A 6000-nucleotide genomic window follows, 5' to 3' on the forward strand; every position below is an offset into this window, starting at 1 on the left:
AGATGATCTAATTAACTAAAAGGTGGTAAAAACAATGAAATAATTTATAACAACATTTCATTTGTAAAAGCTGATATTGTCATGTCCCCGATCCTGGATATGATCCTTAGGATCGACCATGGTGCAAGGAGACGCACCAGTCAGCTCATGTGACCTAAACACAAGGGTATCATTGCCTGGAAGTAAGGTTAAGGGCATCAGGAAGCTAAGATATAGCTAAACCAAGAAGGAGACAAGTATAAAGGAGCTGTACAAAGTGTATGGCAGCTGGGCGATGCAGTGAGCAAGCTCGGCCAGCTAAATGAAGTGTAGTGCAGCTCAGTGTAGCTCAGTGAAGAGTGTGTCAGCTCCCTGAGCTGGATGAACTAGCTCACTCAGCTGGGTCAGCTGGGGATCAGCTCAACTCAGCTAGACTGAGTGTTCAAGTCTTGGCAGTTGGGCCAGGTCCGGACAGTGGTCGGACCATGTGGACCACCAGGGTGTGCCGGTGAGCCGGTGGGCACTTGTGGTTGAACCAGGGGCTTGGGCAACCAGCCTAGGCTTGTGTGTGACGTGTCTAGAGGCAGTTAGGGCTGTCAGGGACGTCTGGTAACTGCCATAGGCGAACAGGTGTGATCTGGACCATTGATTAAATCAATGGCCAGAAATGATACCGAAAAGGTGCAACTCTTGGAAAGGCAACTGCCCATTCTTCTATAAAAGGAGGGCAAATCCGTGCCTTTGCAGGCACGTCAGGGCTTCATTCTTCTTCCTGAAACACAAAGAAAAACAGAGAAAAACAGAGAGATGGTCGGATTACACAATCCAAGACCAAGAGAGGCTTGAAGGCAGCAAAGAGGCAGTTTTGATGGCAATCAAGAGGGGAGTTGAGAACGACCCTCTGGTGTGTTTTGATTGTGGTTTGCCACGCCATAGGCTTCATATACATCCTTACTACACATCCAAATAGCCAGGGAAGAAGGGAGATGACCGGATTCACTCTCAAAGTCCAAGAGCAGCCTTAAGGGCAGTGGTGTGTAGAAAGGCAGTTTCATGGGTACTGAAGTGGGAAGTGATGCACGACCCTTGGGTGGTGTTTGATCATGATGAACACACCCTAGGCTTCCTCTACATCATGGTAACACACGCAAATGGTCAGAAGAGAATGGAGAAGGCCGGACTCCACTCCCAAGGCATGTACAGCCTTGAAGGTGGATGCAGTGCAGAAACTGGTTTCATGGAAGTTCCATGAAATGGATGATGGGTGCGACCCATGGTTGGATCTTATCAATACTGGAAGTATATGATAAGGCATGATAGAGGCGTTCAATGGAGGAGCATGGCCGGACATGATACAGGAAGCACAAGATCTAGTAAGATCAAGTATAAGGTAACATGTACATATGATTACTTTTGTGGTTTATGTTGGTGTCTCTTGAGGTGCATATGAGGCCAAGTATGGCACGCCCTTGGAGACCATATATTGTGATGTATTGTAGGGATACAGGACCCTGGAGAAAGGGGCGGATCATAGTTGAACTAATTCATCCATATGGGATGGTAATTAGATGCTATACAGCAACTAGTGATTCATGGTGGTTCATGAGTGAACCTGATCTATGGTTTTGCATTACCAATGGCTTCAGGCCGTGGCAATGAGGTAATGGAATCATATGGTATGATAGGTATCAACCTTGGGTTGGTACAGGATTGGCTGAGAGCCATGAAGAAGAGCAAGACTAACAGGTTCAGTGGGACATAGTTCCATGGCGGTTAGGTATGTGTGAAGACTCATCAGTTCTGAGTCATGTGGGGTGGTTGGTTGATTGACTCAGGAACTGGTGGGCATATAATCCTATATTGTTGATCAGACGTGGAGGTACTGAACCATGGAGTGGCCGGTTCAGAGAAATCTCTCCATGGCCTTGTTGGGCAGGTAAGTGGAGATCTGATAGTTCCTGAGGGAATTGTTAGGATCCGACTTCAAATATCTCTTAATGGTATTTATCATGAATTATCATGGTGAAAGATTAGTTTTATCTCATTGATTTAGAGGTGGTCAGTTATGGCCATATGGGCTGTTCATGGGCGAGATCAGTATGATCGAGGCCAGTTCTGAGAAATCTGACTTGACCATTCTCTTAGTTATGAATTATCATGAATTATCATGAATTTTAATTAGTTTTGGAGCATGTTTGCTTGAGGTTGTTTTTGTAGCTGAAGACTTCCCAAAGGTACTTGGTCAGTGGGGATGGCTGGTTGAATGACTAAGTAACTAAGGGGAGAGTTTATACAGGTATAATGAGGAGTTGGACGAGTGGATGGGGAGCTAGGCAAAGCTACCTCGCAGCTCGATCAGCTGGAAGAGAGTTGGGAACCTCAAGTGAAGTGGTTCAGTTCAGCTAGCTGGATGAGCTAGCTAGACAGCTAAGGCAGCTGAGACAAAGAGCTATCAAGCTCCGTGGATGTGGCAAAGGTATGATCTAGCAATATTGCATAGATCTAGATAGAATGGTTAGGGGAATGGAACCTCAGTTATTGTATGACTTGGATTAGGTTCAGGATCAACCTTGGAGCTGGTAGTAGTTGTGTCTACTGATCATGGCTAAGGTGATTCGACCTGACAAGTATTAGATTGGTTTTAGACCAATGGTTGATAGATAATATTCCGCTGTGCATAAGTTGAAAGGATCTAAGCTAGGGAATGACTAAGGTAGTCTTAAGCTAAGGTCTAAGATAGACTTCGCCTTTAGGCGAAAGTATAGATAAAGATCGAAAAATTGAGTGGTTCGGTCAGGGTATGGACCGAGCGACGTGAGGCATCGACCGCGGCCTAGCCGGCCGGGTTCGGGTCTTACAAGTTGGTATCAGAGCATGCTTGATTCTAGGATCGTTGGGTTGTGGTTGTTCACCCATGCATCCGGACAAGTAGATGCTGATGTGATTAATCCAGTTTTATTGTTGACTCAGCTGGAGGAAGTTAACAATGAAGCTGGATTGACTGTAAGTCAGCTCAACCCTACTGAGGTTCTAGTGGGGGAGAGCTGAGCTGCAGCTGGAAGGGGAAGTTGAATCCTCTTGTGATGTGAACCGGGCTGATCCAAACAATTGTTGCAAACAATGAGAGGACTAACCGGTTGATTGGGCAGCTGTTTGGCAGCTAATGATCAAGCTGGGCCAGTAGCTGAGGTGGTCTAGATTGATCCACCAGCTAGGGCAGCTTGGTTAGTGGACTACCTGGGTGCTGGAGCACATAGCTCAGATGAGAACAAAGTATTTCTCAGGTAGTGTGGATCCTTTTGAGGCAGATGAGTGGAGGTTCTGATTGGGTTGTAACTTCAGCTCAACTCACTGCTCAAAGGTATTGTGTTCCAAACCGAAATTATTTCTGGAAACTGAGATGACCATGGAACCTTACTAGGTGAGCCAAGAGGGAGCTGAGGCAAGATAGGGGATCATGCTTGTGAACGGGAAAGTTCCAAGGTGAACCAGCTTGGCCAAGATGCACTCCCCAAGGGCAAGATCCTGAAACAGAAGGTTGGTTGATCTAGTTATCTGGAAATAATAGACGGGTTGGACGGATCGATGCAATGCAAGATCTTGTATGGATGACTGGACCAGGGAAGTAACATGAACCTGAGAGTGGCTTAGGTTGAAAGAAACGTGCAGCACTCTTTGGGGGTAAGTGTATCCTTGGTGGCCGTTCAAAACAAGTGAGCATTTGCGAGGTTCAAGTTGGTTTAAGGGAGACACTACAGGGCTAGTATACTGGGACTCGGTATAAAGCCAAGGTAGGATTCCTTAGATCAATTTGAATGGATTGGGTATACGATGTTAAGTGGCTTAGTATGATGGGGATTGAGGTATATTATAAACACTCTTGTGAATGGTATGGGACATTCACAGAAGTGTGACACTTTGGAGAATGGTATGGGACGTTTTTCAAATGTGTGATCAAACCGATATCTTACTCATCTAGGTACTTAATGATCGGTGGTGTGGAAACAACATACCTTTCGATACTGGAGCTACACACCGTTTGTGAGTCCAGATATGATCGGAAAGGGGTTGTTTGTATTGGTATAGGGGATGATCCCGGGATAGTGAGTGCGGCCGGAGGCCAAAGGATGCATTCACTAGGCCTTGTTAGGGACATCCCAGTGATGATCCAGGAAGGGCGATGCCCGTGGATCTGATTGTGGTTAGCCTAAAGAATCATGAAAGTGATCTTAGGGATGGATTGGTCTTGGAAAGAATCGGGCCACCTTAGACTGTCACCGGGGAAGGTGCTGTTTGAGAGTGGGTGTGGACCCCGATCAGATTCCAAGGATCCGACCAACCTCTGGATGCTTAGTGATCTCAGCGGTCCAGGTGGAAAATATGCGGAGAGGTGGTCATGAGGCCTGGTGGCGACCATTAACACTAAGGAGGTTGTAGGGGGTGGTAGCCCGGACGAGGATTCGGTTGGTCAAGAGTTCAAGGATGTGTTTCGGGCGCTGCAGGGTGTGCCTCCTGCAGGGGCTGACCCGAGCATGATCGAACTAGAACCGGGAAACGGTCCCAATGTCCAAAAGTCCGTATCGTTTGGCACCAGCCGAGATGGCTGAGATGAGGTCGACTAAGTCCAGTGAGGGACGAGGGTCGCAGCACAACCAAGTCGGAGATTGACCTATGGTTGGATTGAGACGGTGGAGTCCCGGAGTGGACAGGACCGGAATGTGATCGAGTTCTTTAAGACTTGACTGATACATTGAGTAGCTTGGAGATTGGGTAAATCTACTAAGACGTATGCAGTATGTTCTTAAGGACTGAAAATGATCTAGTCATGGACTAGGATCAAAGTATGACTATGTCTGGTGATGGACAGAAGTCAAGTATGAGGCGGTTTAGTCTAGTAGGGACTAAGATCGCAATAGGGCCAAGCTGGGATAAGCTGTGGTCAGTTAAGGAATGATCCAGTAAGTTGTGACTGGGGTCATGAACCTTAGCGGATGTGCAGGAAGCAAAGAGTTCAGTTGGAACCTTTCATGATATGGGATGTAAGCACCACAGGATTCGAGGACGAATCCATTCTAAGTGGGGGAGACTTGTCATGTCCCGATCCTGGATATGATCCTTAGGATCGACCATGGTGCAAGGAGACGCACCAGTCAGCTCATGTGACCTAAACAAAGGGTATCATGGCCTGGAAGTAAGGTTAAGGGCATCAGGAAGCTAAGATATAGCTAAACCAAGAAGGAGACAAGTATAAAGGAGCTGTACAAAGTGTATGGCAGCTGGGCGATGCAGTGAGCAAGCTCGGCCAGCTAAATGAAGTGTAGTGCAGCTCAGTGTAGCTCACTGAAGAGTGTGTCAGCTCCCTGAGCTGGATGAACTAGCTCACTCAGCTGGGTCAGCTGGGGATCAGCTCAACTCAGCTAGACTGAGTGTTCAAGTCTTGGGCAGTTGGGCCAGGTCCGGACAGTGGTCGGACCATGTGGACCACCCGGGTGTGCCGTGAGCCGGTGGGCACTTGTGGTTGAACCAGGGGCTTGGGCAACCAGCCTAGGCTTGTGTGTGACGTGTCTAGAGGCAGTTAGGGCTGTCAGGGACGTCTGGTAACTGCCATAGGCGAACAGGTGTGATCTGGACCATTGATTAAATCAATGCCAGAAATGATACCGAAAAGGTGCAACTCTTGGAAAGGCAACTGCCATTCTTCTATAAAAGGAGGGCAAATCCGTGCCTTTGCAGGCACGTCAGGGCTTCATTCTTCTTCCTGAAACACAAAGAAAAACAGAGAAAAACAGAGAGATGTCGGATTACACAATCCAAGACCAAGAGAGGCTTGAAGGCAGCAAAGAGGCAGTTTTGATGGCAATCAAGAGGGAGTTGAGAACGACCCTCTGGTGTGTTTTGATTGTGGTTTGCCACGCCATAGGCTTCCTCTACATCCTTACTACACATCCAAATAGCCAGGGAAGAAGGGAGATGACCGGATTCACTCTCAAAGTCCAAGAGCAGCCTTAGGGCAGTGGTGTG

Source organism: Raphanus sativus, chromosome 6, assembly GCF_000801105.2.
Source record: "Raphanus sativus cultivar WK10039 chromosome 6, ASM80110v3, whole genome shotgun sequence".
NCBI classification, from domain to species: Eukaryota; Viridiplantae; Streptophyta; class Magnoliopsida; order Brassicales; family Brassicaceae; genus Raphanus; species Raphanus sativus.